Genomic DNA, 14,286 nt, shown 5'->3' with positions numbered 1-14,286 from the left:
ACACTATTCGCCTTTTCCCGCGATAGCGAGGTAGCGTTAAGAACAGATGGCTGGGCCTATGAGGGAATATCCTCACCTGGCCTCCTTCTCTGTTCCTTCTTTTGGAAAATTAAAAAAAAAGAAACGAGAGGGGAGGATTTCCAGTCACTCGCTCCCAGGTGAGGATATTCCCTCAGAGGCCCAGTCCTCTGTTCTTAACGCTACCTTGCTAACGCGGGAAATGGCGAATAGTTTGAAAGAAAGAAAGAATATATATATATATATATATATATGTGTGTGTGTTATTTTGCAATGAATTTAACTCTATTGATCATAGCAGTGACCATTACTGAGGGGTTTAGGTAGTACAAATATAAGGTAAAATTAGAATGATCATGACTTATTTTTTGCTGCTTTAGATTGGCCTTTGGAGAGGAGAGACATGTTGCAACGTATGATGTGAACGTATGCGTTCATACGTTCCCGATGCGTTCTGGAGAACGGACGTAAAGAACACTCAGGGCACCCACTGTTTAGAACACGAAGAAATGAACACCCAGACTTGAACACCCCTGGTCCTGTGCACCCGGGACCTGAAACCCGGGACCTGAACACCCCTTAACCTGAGAAACCCGAGACCTGAACACAGAGATCTTCATATCGAGATCTGCACACAGAACTCTGAACACGGCAAAACGTGAACAGTAAGACAAGTACCCGGGATCTGAACACCGATATCTGAACACCGAGACTTTGAACACCGAGACTTTGAACACCGAGACTTTGAACAACGAGACTTTGAACAACGAGACTTTGAACAACGAGACTTTGAACACCGAGACTTTGAACACCGAGACTTTGAACAACGAGACTTTGAACAACGAGACTTTGAACAGCGAGACTTTGAACAACGAGACTTTGAAAAAACGAGACTTTGTACAACGAGACTTTGTACAACGAGACTTTGAACACTGAGACTTTGAACAACGAGACTTTGAACAACGAGACTTTGGACAACGAGACCTGAACTCTTTGAGTCGGACACGACCCGCTGTAGGAAGTTGAGCGAAAAATGCCACATTTATTAAGACGAAACCTCACCTCACTGTGTGTGTGTGTGTGTGTGTGTGTGTGTGTAGGAGGGGGATGGTGGTGGTTGTATGAGGCGAGACTCACGACCGGAAGAGGTCGTCTTAGGGTCGTGGGAGAGTCTGACTACCGCCACTACAGCCGCCACCACCTTCGTCAGGAGGGCAGCTGACGACGAGGAAGAGGTTTGGAGGTAGGAAGGGCTCCTGTGGACATGGGGGGGGGGGAGGTTGTGGTGGTTGGGGGGGAGGTGGGGGGAGGGAGGGAAGGGGAGGGGCGGGGGGGAGTTGAAAACAAGGTACAGGGTTGAGATCTGTAGGAGGGAGAGGAACGAGGAGTTGAGAGAGAGAGAGAGAGAGAGAGAGAGAGAGAGAGAGAGAGAGAGAGAGAGAGAGAGAGAGAGAGAGAGAGAGAGACCTCCTGCCAACGGTATATGGTTTCTGTTAACAGGACGTCCAACAGAGGGAATATTCCCGTTTTAAGAGTACTCGATTAGCCCATAGGGCGTCGTGTTCCATAGGGCGTCGTCCATTGGGCGTCGTCCATTGGGCGTCGTGTTCCCCAACACCTGTCATCCATCCCCTCCTCCAGCCTCCCCAACACCTGTGATCCATCCCCTCCTCCAGCCTCCCCAACACCTGTCATCCATCCCCTCCTCCAGCCTCCCCAACACCTGTGATCCATCCCCTCCTCCAGCCTCCCCAACACCTGTGATCCATCCCCTCCTCCAGCCTCCCCAACACCTGTGATCCATCCCCTCCTCCAGCCTCCCCAACACCTGTGATCCATCCCCTCCTCCAGCCTCCCCAACACCTGTGATCCATCCCCTCCTCCAGCCTCCCCAACACCTGTCATCCATCCCCTCCTTCAGCCTCCCCAACACCTGTGATCCATCCCTTCCTCCAGCCTCCCCAACACCTGTCATCCATCCCCTCCTCCAGCCTCCCCAACACCTGCTCTCCATCACCACCCTCCCTCCCCCACTTCATCATCTGTCTCAGGTGCTCCGTGGATGCGATTGGTCCAGCTGCCTCAACCACCGATCAGGTCGCCGCCGCCCCCCCCCCCCCTCCTGAATGCCGCTCTAGTTACCAGTGATTGTACATCCACGACCTGGGTGCTCAGGTCTGCTTGTCTGGGGTAGCTAGGCTGAGGCTTGCGGGGCCGGGTCATTACTGGGGTAATTTGCCTGTTGGCTGCTTCTTGATCGTCTCTATGGTCATGTGGTATTAGAGTTTTATTATCATTATTATTGTCATTATTGTCGTTATTATTGTTATTATTATTGTTATTATTATTATTATTATTATTATCATTATTATTATTATTATTATTATTATTATTGCTATTATCATTGTTATCATTATTATCATTATTATCAATATTATCATTATTATTATTATTATTATTATTATTATTATTATTATTATTATTATTATTATCATTATTATTTTCATTATTATCATTGCTGTTATTATTATTATTATTATTATTATTATTATTATTATTATTATTATTATTATTATTATTATTATTTTTTTGTTATTATTATCATTATTATTATTATCATTATCATTATTATTATTATCATTATTATTATTATCTACTTAAGTCGCCTTTAAGTCGCCTTTTACGACACGCTGGAAATACGTAGGAAGTATTCTTTCTCCCCATCCCCTGGGATGATATATATATATATATATATATATATATATATATATATATATATATATATATATATATATATATATATATATATATATATTATCCCTGGGGACAGGGGAGAAAGAATACTTCCTACGTATTCCCTGCGTGTCGTAGAAGGCGACTAAAAGGGAAGGGAGCGGGAGGCTGGAAATCTTCCCCTCTCATTTTTTTTTTTTTAATTTTCCAAAGGAAGGAACAGAGAAGGGGGCCGGGCGAGGATGTTACCTCAGAGGCCCAGTCCTCTGTTCTTAACGCTACCTCGCTGAGGCGGGAAATGGCGAATAGTATGAAAAAAAAAAAAAAAAAAATATATATATATATATATATATATATATATATATATATATATATATATATATATATATATATATATATATATATATGATTCTCTGTGAATTTTCTGCATTGCTTTCTACTTTACGACACCATTCCAGTGTAACAAACAGCTTCAAAGGGACCCAGTAGCAGTCTTTTGCTGCTGGAATTCCTTTACTTATCTCCTGTATTAACACTTTGTTACCTTACCTTTCTCTCATGTTGCCTGAAGATGTGGTCAGCGAAAGGTCTAGCAGTTACCCCTTCATTTCTCCGGTGTTTTTATCTCCGTCTGTCATACACATGATTGTGTGTCTACAGTGAAGCAGGGTATAGCGACACTATTTCCTGTGTGGCGGGGTAGCGACGGGAGTGGATGAAGGCAAGCAAGTATGAATATGTGCATGTGTGTAAATGTATATATCTTGTGTATATGTATGTAAGTATATGTATATGTTGATATGTACATATAGGTATATGTGCGTGTATGGGCGTTCATGTATATATACGTGCATATGAGTGGATGGGCCATTCTTCGTCTGTTTCCTGGCGCTACTTCGCTGAAGCGGGAAACAGCGATTAAGTATGATAATAATATAATGATAATACTTATGATGATATCAATATAATAATAATAATAATAGTGATAATAATAATAATAGTGATAATGATAATGATAATAATAGTAATGATAATGATAATAATAATAATAATAATAATAATAATAATAATAATAATGATAATGATAATAATAATAATAACATAATGAAATAATACATATCAGTGATATATTAGTATAAAGAGTAGATACACTAGAAATGATTTTTGTCTGTCTCATCTGTTATGTGTATATATTAACACATCAAGTAGTGTATCATGTCACGAGACAGACTCCTGCAGATCTCTCATTTGTGTGAGTTCATTCCAACTCTTTTATTTATATTTTTTTTTTCTCTTCTGTTGCAGAGGGTTCGACACCCGGGCTTCCGTTACACAGGTGAGTTTACGTCACTTTTCACTCGCAGTTTCGTAACACAGTGTGCATCACTCCGGTCCTGGAGACGTGGTGAGTACACACGAGTGGCAATTTGGGACAGATGGCTACTGTGGCCAGGTGGTCGCTGTAGGCAGTTGCTCGCTATAGAGAGTTGTTCGCTATAGGCAGGGGAGGGGTCGCTGTAGACAGGGGGTCGCTGTAGACAGGGGGTCGCTGTAGACAGGTACTCGCTGAGAAAGGTGTTCGCTATAGGCAGGGGAGGGGTCGCTGTAGACAGGTGGTCGCTGTAGACAGGTGGTCGCTGTAGACAGGTGGTCGCTGTAGACAGGTGGTCGGTGTAGACAGGTGGTCGTTGTAGACAGGTGGTCGGTGTAGACAGGTGGTCTGTGTAGACAGGTGGTCGCTGTAGACAGGGGGTCGCTGTAGACAGGTGGTCGCTGTAGACAGGTACTCGCTGAGAAAGGTGTTCGCTATAGGCAGGGGAGGGGTCGCTGTAGACAGGTACTCGCTGAGAAAGGTGTTCGCTATAGGCAGGGGAGGGGTCGCTGTAGACAGGGGGTCGCTGTAGACAGGTACTCGCTGAGAAAGGTGTTCGCTATAGGCAGGGGAGGGGTCGCTGTAGACAGGTACTCGCTGAGAAAGGTGTTCGCTATAGGCAGGGGAGGGGTCGCTGTAGACAGGTACTCGCTGAGAAAGGTGTTCGCTATAGGCAGGGGAGGGGTCGCTGTAGACAGGTACTCGCTGAGAAAGGTGTTCGCTATAGGCAGGGGAGGGGTCGCTGTAGACAGGTACTCGCTGAGAAAGGTGTTCGCTATAGGCAGGGGAGGGGTCGCTGTAGACAGGGGGTCGCTGTAGACAGGGGGTCGCTGTAGACAGGTACTCGCTGAGAAAGGTGTTCGCTATAGGCAGGGGAGGGGTCGCTGTAGACAGGTACTCGCTGAGAAAGGTGTTCGCTATAGGCAGGGGAGGGGTCGCTGTAGACAGGTACTCGCTGAGAAAGGTGTTCGCTATAGGCAGGGGAGGGGTCGCTGTAGACAGGTACTCGCTGAGAAAGGTGTTCGCTATAGGCAGGGGAGGGGTCGCTGTAGACAGGTGGTCGCTGTAGACAGGTGGTCGCTGTAGACAGGGGGTCGCTGTAGACAGGTACTCGCTGAGAAAGGTGTTCGCTATAGGCAGGGGAGGGGTCGCTGTAGACAGGTACTCGCTGAGAAAGGTGTTCGCTATAGGCAGGGGAGGGGTCGCTGTAGACAGGGGGTCGCTGTAGACAGGTGGTCGCTGTAGACAGGTGGTCGCTGTAGACAGGTGGTCGCTGTAGACAGGTGGTCGCTGTAGACAGGTACTCGCTGAGAAAGGTGTTCGCTATAGGCAGGGGAGGGGTCGCTGTAGACAGGGGGTCGCTGTAGACAGGTACTCGCTGAGAAAGGTGTTCGCTATAGGCAGGGGAGGGGTCGCTGTAGACAGGTACTCGCTGAGAAAGGTGTTCGCTATAGGCAGGGGAGGGGTCGCTGTAGACAGGTGGTCGCTGTAGACAGGTGGTCGCTGTAGACAGGTGGTCGCTGTAGACAGGGGGTCGCTGTAGACAGGTGGTCGCTGTAGACAGGTGGTCGCTGTAGACAGGTGGTCGCTGTAGACAGGTGGTCGCTGTAGACAGGTGGTCGCTGTAGACAGGTGGTCGCTGTAGACAGGTACTCGCTGAGAAAGGTGTTCGCTATAGGCAGGGGAGGGGTCGCTGTAGACAGGTGGTCGCTGTAGACAGGTGGTCGCTGTAGACAGGTGGTCGCTGTAGACAGGTACTCGCTGAGAAAGGTGTTCGCTATAGGCAGGGGAGGGGTCGCTGTAGACAGGTGGTCGCTGTAGACAGGTACTCGCTGAGAAAGGTGTTCGCTATAGGCAGGGGAGGGGTCGCTGTAGACAGGTGGTCGCTGTAGACAGGTACTCGCTGAGAAAGGTGTTCGCTATAGGCAGGGGAGGGGTCGCTGTAGACAGGTGGTCGCTGTAGACAGGGGGTCGCTGTAGACAGGGGGTCGCTGTAGACAGGGGGTCGCTGTAGACAGGTACTCGCTGAGAAAGGTGTTCGCTATAGGCAGGGGAGGGGTCGCTGTAGACAGGTGGTCGCTGTAGACAGGGGGTCGCTGTAGACAGGGGGTCGCTGTAGACAGGTACTCGCTGAGAAAGGTGTTCGCTATAGGCAGGGGAGGGGTCGCTGTAGACAGGTGGTCGCTGTAGACAGGTACTCGCTGAGAAAGGTGTTCGCTATAGGCAGGGGAGGGGTCGCTGTAGACAGGGGGTCGCTGTAGACAGGTGGTCGCTGTAGACAGGTGGTCGCTGTAGACAGGGGGTCGCTGTAGACAGGGGGTCGCTGTAGACAGGTACTCGCTGAGAAAGGTGTTCGCTATAGGCAGGGGAGGGGTCGCTGTAGACAGGTGGTCGCTGTAGACAGGGGGTCGCTGTAGACAGGTACTCGCTGAGAAAGGTGTTCGCTATAGGCAGGGGAGGGGTCGCTGTAGACAGGTACTCGCTGAGAAAGGTGTTCGCTATAGGCAGGGGAGGGGTCGCTGTAGACAGGTGGTCGCTGTAGACAGGTACTCGCTGAGAAAGGTGTTCGCTATAGGCAGGGGAGGGGTCGCTGTAGACAGGTACTCGCTGAGAAAGGTGTTCGCTATAGGCAGGGGAGGGGTCGCTGTAGACAGGTGGTCGCTGTAGACAGGTGGTCGCTGTAGACAGGTACTCGCTGAGAAAGGTGTTCGCTATAGGCAGGGGAGGGGTCGCTGTAGACAGGTACTCGCTGAGAAAGGTGTTCGCTATAGGCAGGGGAGGGGTCGCTGTAGACAGGGGGTCGCTGTAGACAGGTACTCGCTGAGAAAGGTGTTCGCTATAGGCAGGGGAGGGGTCGCTGTAGACAGGTACTCGCTGAGAAAGGTGTTCGCTATAGGCAGGGGAGGGGTCGCTGTAGACAGGTACTCGCTGAGAAAGGTGTTCGCTATAGGCAGGGGAGGGGTCGCTGTAGACAGGTACTCGCTGAGAAAGGTGTTCGCTATAGGCAGGGGAGGGGTCGCTGTAGACAGGTACTCGCTGAGAAAGGTGTTCGCTATAGGCAGGGGAGGGGTCGCTGTAGACAGGTGGTCGCTGTAGACAGGGGGTCGCTGTAGACAGGGGGTCGCTGTAGACAGGTACTCGCTGAGAAAGGTGTTCGCTATAGGCAGGGGAGGGGTCGCTGTAGACAGGGGGTCGCTGTAGACAGGGGGTCGCTGTAGACAGGGGGTCGCTGTAGACAGGGGGTCGCTGTAGACAGGTACTCGCTGAGAAAGGTGTTCGCTATAGGCAGGGGAGGGGTCGCTGTAGACAGGTACTCGCTGAGAAAGGTGTTCGCTATAGGCAGGGGAGGGGTCGCTGTAGACAGGGGGTCGCTGTAGACAGGTACTCGCTGAGAAAGGTGTTCGCTATAGGCAGGGGAGGGGTCGCCGCCAAGCCTTTCTTGCTCCAGTATTTCTCGCACTCTGAGTAAAACCTCACCGCGGCCTTCCTCCTCTCTCTCTCTCTCCTCTCTCTCTCTCTCTCTCTCTTCTCTCTCTCTCTCTCCTCTCTCTCTCTCTCTTCTCTCTCTCTCTCTCTCTCCTCTCTCTCTCTCTCTGAGTGCGACGTAAGACACCCGTGGGTGTAATGATCCTGACCTCAGAGATTTGTGATTCTAATCGCCAGTTATGATTATGAAGGGGGGGGGGGCATGTGACGCGTCCGGGGTAAACCATGGAAAGGTCTGTGGAGCCTGGATGTGTACAGGGAGCTGTGGTTTCGGTGCATTACCCATGACAGTGTGAACGAATGTGGCCTCTTCTTTGTCTGTTCCTGGCGCTACCTAGCTAACGCAGGAAATAGCGAATAGGTATGAAATAATGTGTTATCATCATTATCATTACTATTATTATCATTACAATCATTATTGATATTCTTATTATTGTTATTATTACTATTATTATTATTATTATTATTATTATTATTATTATTATTATTATTATTATTATTTTATTATTATTATTATTATCATCATCATTATTATTATTATTATTATTGTTATCATTATTATCATTATTATTATCATGATTATTACTACTACTATTATACTACTACCAGTGAATCAAACCTAAATTAAATGATTAATTCTAAATTAGATCCGAAATAATCCACACGATAATTTCCCATTGATACATTGTTGTATCAGCAGGTGAGAAGCACCTGCAAGCTGATGTCAGCTGGTGGAAGGCACCAACTAGCTGGTGGCAGCAGTTGGGAAGCATCCGATAGCTGGTGTCAGCGGGAGAGAGACACCTGCTAGCTTGTGTCAGCGGAAGAGAGGCACCTGCTCGCTGGTGTCAGCGGGAGAGAAGCACTTGCTAGCTTGTGTCAGCGGGAGAGAAGCACCTGCTAGCTGGTATCAGCGGAAGAGAGGCACTTGCTAACTGGTGTCAGCGGGAGAGAAGCACCTGCTCGCTTGTGTCAGCGGAAGAGAGGCACCTGCTAGCTGGTGTCAACGGGAGAGAAGCACCTGCTAGCTTGTGTCAGCGGAAGAGAGGCGCCTGCTAGCTTGTGTCAGCGGGAGAGAAGCACCTGCTAGCTTGTGTCAGCGGAAGAGAGGCACCTGCTAGCTGGTGTCAGCGGGAGAGAAGCACCTGCTAGCTTGTGTCAGCGGAAGAGAGGCACCTGCTAGCTTGTGTCAGCGGAAGAGAAGCACCTGCTAGCTTGTGTCAGCGGGAGAGAGGCACCAGTTGGCAGTGTGATGTAAACCTGAGGAGGGAGGGAGGGAGGTGGGATGGTGGTGGTGGTGGTGGGAGACACTCCTGTGGACTGGAACTGTGTTGAAGTCGCTCTGGTAAACGATGGCTGGAGGGCACGGTGGGAGGCGAGCAGCTCTCCCGGCCGGAGCAGCGGGAGGAGGAGGAACTGGTGGTGGTGGTGGTGGTGATGGCACTGTTGACGGGCAATGTGAAGAAAGGCGGGAACTCATGAGGAGGAGGATAGATAACACATAGGGTGAGGCGCCTGATGGTCCATGGCGAAGTCATCTGCTGAGGGACAGTCCACAACAGGGAGACGTGATGACCCATGATGGCAAGGTGTTATTAAAGACAGGACAAACCCAGCAGGAGGCACCTCACCATCCACCATTCCCTCCAGTACAAGAGCCGGCAGGGAAGTAGCCAAGAAGCAGCAGTCTGTGTGTACGACCAGGGACGGAATTGTTGTGAACGGTAAACTTACCTTCAGAGAAACCAATACTATCGTGAGTTGCTTTATACACGAGGCCCAACACCGAAAAAAGAAAGAAGATATGTTTAATCGCTGATCTTACAAGGCGTCAATATGTGCTCGTTGTATCATCTCGTTAAAGTTAATTGAGTGATGGTCCATGTCGTTTGAATCATTGGTGTAGCCGAGATGATGGGGGATTGGATAGTATTCGTCTTGACTGCATCTGGTGGTGTATTATGACATGGTTTTACAACTCCACAGCTGGAAAACCTTTAGTCCATTTTACGACTACCTCTCCTAACCTTTGATTTCATACCACCTTTTCTACTTTTTTTTCTTTTTCTTTTTGGTCTGGTCTGTGAATCCCGACAGACGTGAAGGATGTGTATTGTCATCTATGTCGTCAAAATTATCTAGTAGCCTGAGAACTAGAACTCCTCGGAGTCTGCACAACTCTTGCTAATAAGAAAGTCATTCTAGATTTCAGGATTCATCTGCTATAAGGTGTTTATATCTGAGCGACGAGATTGAGCTTTGTTGTTAATCTCCGCATACGTTCCAGTTTTTCCTCTTGTTTGTCCAGATTTGGTGACCCGGAGCTGAACATCGTTATCATCATGGGGGGATCTGAAGGAAGAACAAGGAGTTAGAGAAGAGGAGGAGGGGAAGGAGAGAGGGGGGAAGCAGGAGAGGGGAGGAGAGAAATGAGAAAGGTCTAGGAAGAGGAGGAGGAGGAGGAAGAGGACCAATAAGAGGAGGCGTGGTGGGAGGAGGAGGAGGAGGAGGATGGGAACGGGGAGACCAGCACTTGCGGTGGGAGTCAGTCGGTAGTGACCACAGCGCCAGGCGCCGGCGGCCTCGCCCCAGGACCTCCCCGCTGCTGCGCCCCACACTCTGCCGCCTCCTCCTGCTGCTGTGGCCTGGCTGGATGCTCCCCCTCTGTGTGTGTGTGTGTTTGTGTGTGTGTGTGTGTGTGTGTGTGTGTGTGTGTGTGTGTGTGAAATTACCTACGTATTTGCACTGTACGGGGAAGAGAGTTCTGCACTCGTAGGTCCCCCATCTCTTGATCATTCTCTGCTTATCATACAGCTTGAATATGTGTGTGTGTGTGTGTGTGTGTGTGTGTGTGTGTGTGTGTGTGTGTGTGTTGTCTGCACGGACCATGTCCCCACGTTCCATACATCCACCTCTCTTATGCTGTAGAAATACTTCCTCACATCTTTACTATGTGTTTGCCTGGTCTCATGCCATGTCCTCTGGTCGTTCAATCTCGAAGGATTGTTCACTCTGCACGTCATCTGTATGTTCTAAGATTCTTAAAGGCTGTGATCAGGCCACCCCTTACTCTTCTCTCCTCCAAGGTGCTTTAATTTAAAGTTTCTAGTCTTTTCCTTGTAACCCAGGTCTCTTAGCTCAGGTGCCATCTTTGTTCCCCTCCTCTGGACCTTCTCTAATAGCTCTTTGTGCTTTCTGTAGGTGTGGCGACCAAACTTGAGAACCACATTCGTACCTCCTGCTTCGTGCATGGTGTGACCAGCTTGCTGAGTGATTCCTCAGCAGCCATACACTTTAATGCCGTTCTGATACTTGACAATAGAGTGTTCGTTTCTTTAACTTTCCTACCCAGGATGGGGACGGTGTCGACTCCCACCCAACTCTCCCACGTACAGATTCCTCCAGGCTGTTTCCTGGTAGATGATAATCATATCAAGGTCTCTCACTGTGCCCCATCCCTGTTACTGTGCATTCGCCTGGGGTGAACTTCATCGACTATCTGTGTGTGTGTGTGTGTGTGTGTGTGTGTGTGTGTGTGTGTGTGTGTGTGTGACCATTTCACTATGACCAGAGATGTACAATCTTGCCACGGCTGTTATTACAGACGATCGCATCAACACCAGTTGTTTCATCAGGTACCATCAGGTGTATTGATGGACAAAGAGCAAATGAATTAGGACCAGTAAAACATCCAGCTTGCGTACCTCATCAATTGATCATAAGATAATTTCTTTTTAGTAACAGTAATTATAATGAAAATGATAATAATGATAATAATGATAGTGATAATGATAACAATAATGATAATGATAATAATGATTATAATAATAGTAATAATAACAATAATAATAATAATGATAATAATAATAATAATAATAAAAAATAATAATAATAATAATGATAATAATAATGATAATAATAATAATAATAATAATAATAATAATAATAATAATAGTAATAATAATAATAATGATAGCAATAACTAATAATTGATAATAGTTTGCTAAACTAACTGCAAACCACAGTTGTAAATATTAACCATGACAACTAGGGCTGATAAAATGCTTCGGCACCAAGTATCAAACGTAGAGGTTAATGTACACAGACTATATTGTATAGTGTATGTTATACAGTATACAGTAAAGTATACAGTATGTTATTACTGTGTACGTCATGCTGTATCCAGTATGTTATACAGTATATTGGATGTTATACAATGTACAGCATGTCATATAGTATACAGTATGTTACACAGTCTATTGTTTATTATGCAATATGTTATACAGTATTCTGTATGTTATTCATTACACAGTATGGTACACAGTATGCTGTGTTATGCTGATAACTGATGTTACTCACCATGGTTGCAACAGCCACTGTTATTCTAGTGAGTTCGACTCGGTTGAGGTGCCGACCTTCAACTAGGGTACGAGGGGATCTCAGGTGATATGATGGTGGCGTGGATGGTACAACCGATGGTAAGAGAAAGTCGGGGATGAGGCAGAGTAAGGCGTTGGAGCGCCCTTTGACTGGTGGCGCAAAAAGAGACTGGGGATGATCTTGTTTGATATGTTCCGCTCCTTTTTATTATTATTATTATTATTATTATTATTATTATTATTATCATTATTATTTCCAGTGGCTTCCTTGGGTAGAGAATAAGGCCAGGAGGAGAAAGCAGAGATGGTAAGTTCGAGGAGAGGGAACATGGTGTCGATGGTGTTGAGTTCAGGCGCAGGGGAGGCATGGGCTTTTCTCCTTCAACAAGGGGACCTGCGAGTTTTAAAGCAGTGTGGCGTGGGAGGCCACAAGGAAAAGACGTTTAGATGTTTTAAATCATTTGGGGGATGGGGCGGGCGTGGGCGATGCAGCAGAAGGGGGGATCTGTGCGTTCAGCAGCAAGGGAAGGCTTAGAGTCGTGAAGACAGCTGGACACGGTAGTTCTGTAGCTTGGGGGGAGGAGGGTAGGTAGGTTCAACCATCTGGGGGGATGTTTGGTAACAGGAACCTCCCACATGTGAAACAGGAAGTGTGTGTGCCAGCGCCGCCCGTCGCCGCGCAGGTGTGGTTGGTTGGTCGGTGGTCGTGGTGGTCGTGGTGGTGGTGGCCTGCGTACGTCACTGTGTCTGGCCGAGCTAAATAATCAGTTCTGGTGTTCCCTCTCCTGTGTGTAAAGTGTGGTGAAATGTCCGCATCAGAGAGTTAGGGTATTCCAGAGTTTTATTTTTTAGAGATGAGATGGAGAGAGAGAGAGAGAGAGAGAGAGAGAGAGAGAGAGAGAGAGAGAGAGAGAGAGAGAGAGAGAGAGAGAGAGAGAGAGCTCGTGCATCAGGCATGACTACTATTCCTCAGTAGATGATGACATTGAAGTATAGAAGATAACTACACACTAGTCAGTGGTACACACAGTGGGGGTCCTCACGCGTGGCACAGTACACCCCGTGTTTCGTCTGTGTTCTGGTGTCAGTACACACATGGCTTGTGTCTGGTTGACAGTAGACTTACAAATCTGCCTTTTTGTTATTCACTTCAGTTTACGGTCGATTGGTTTTGCTGATGGTGGACGGAGGTGTAACAGCTGATGGTGGTGATGGTGGAGGTCGACACACGTGTGTGTGTGTGTGTGTGTGTCTGTCTGTCAGGTGATGGGAGATGGTTTCCACACACACACACACACACACACACACACACACACAGTAGATATATAGTGATGGATGACACACACACACACTCTCTCTCGTCAGCAGCAGCTGATGATGATGATGATGATGATGATGATGATGATGATGATGATGACGGCCGACGACACACCTCACGAGTCATTTCCCACCGCCGTCCTTCAGAGGATTGCAGCATCCGCGGACGTCACGCCCTGGTGACTGCGGGGGGAACGTCGCCTTCTGGTGTGAAAGTGAGGAGGTCTGCCTCCACGCTCCCTGCCCGAGGGAGTGAGGGAGGGGATCACATCACGGAGCCTGGACTTTATATTCCTGGAACATTTCCAGCGACTGGAGCTAATGGGGATAGTCAGGTGTTCTCACTTCGTAAGGGAACGGGGAGGTGTTGGATATCCTGAGGTGGAAGCGAATGGTGGAGATTTGATTAGATTGGTAGGTGAGTAGCGCATTCATTGTGAGGGGTTTTGTGGGCTGGTGAGGAAGTATGTTTTGAATGGCAGCGTGAGGCTTTCATTGTAACATCAACGAAGCGATTTGTTAACGAACTTAATCTGACTTGACCTATCCCAACTTTATTCCAGTGTAACCTACCCTAACCCAATGCCAAGTTGACCAAGCCTAACGTTAATCTAACCTAACTTAACCCAATCCTTACTTAACCTAACCTAACCTAACCTAACCTAACCTAACCTAACCTAACCTAACCTAACCTAACTTAACCCAATCCTTACTTAACCTAACCTAACCTAACCTAACTTAACCCAATCCTTACTTAACCTAACCTAACCTAACCTAACCTAACCTAACCTAACCTAACCTAACGTAACTCAATCCTTACTTAATCTAACCGAACCTAACCTAACCTAACCTATCCTAACCTAACCTAACTTAACCCAATCCTTACTTAACCTAACGTAGCTTGACTTATCCCAAACCCTATTACAGTGTAACCTAACGTAATCTAACCCAGTTCCAGCCTGACCAAGCCTAACCTAATTC

The 14,286-nt window shown here is 47.6% G+C and overlaps 1 protein-coding gene across 1 annotated transcript in view; it reads left to right on the top strand.

The window, feature by feature from the left end:
- Window positions 1–4,060: 4,060 nt before the first annotated feature.
- Window positions 4,061–14,286, top strand: part of peb (zinc finger protein pebbled) — a 674,329-nt gene continuing 664,103 nt past the window's right edge. Inside the window, exon 1 of the mRNA XM_071665418.1 lies at window positions 4,061–4,087. The gene's annotated coding sequence lies outside the window, so the exon portion shown is untranslated. The remainder of the gene's footprint in view (window positions 4,088–14,286) is intronic.

This window comes from Panulirus ornatus, chromosome 1 (assembly GCF_036320965.1).
Source record: "Panulirus ornatus isolate Po-2019 chromosome 1, ASM3632096v1, whole genome shotgun sequence".
NCBI classification, from domain to species: Eukaryota; Metazoa; Arthropoda; class Malacostraca; order Decapoda; family Palinuridae; genus Panulirus; species Panulirus ornatus.
Note: the sequence above shows the minus strand (reverse complement) of the source record. Positions and strands in the feature narration are given on the sequence as shown.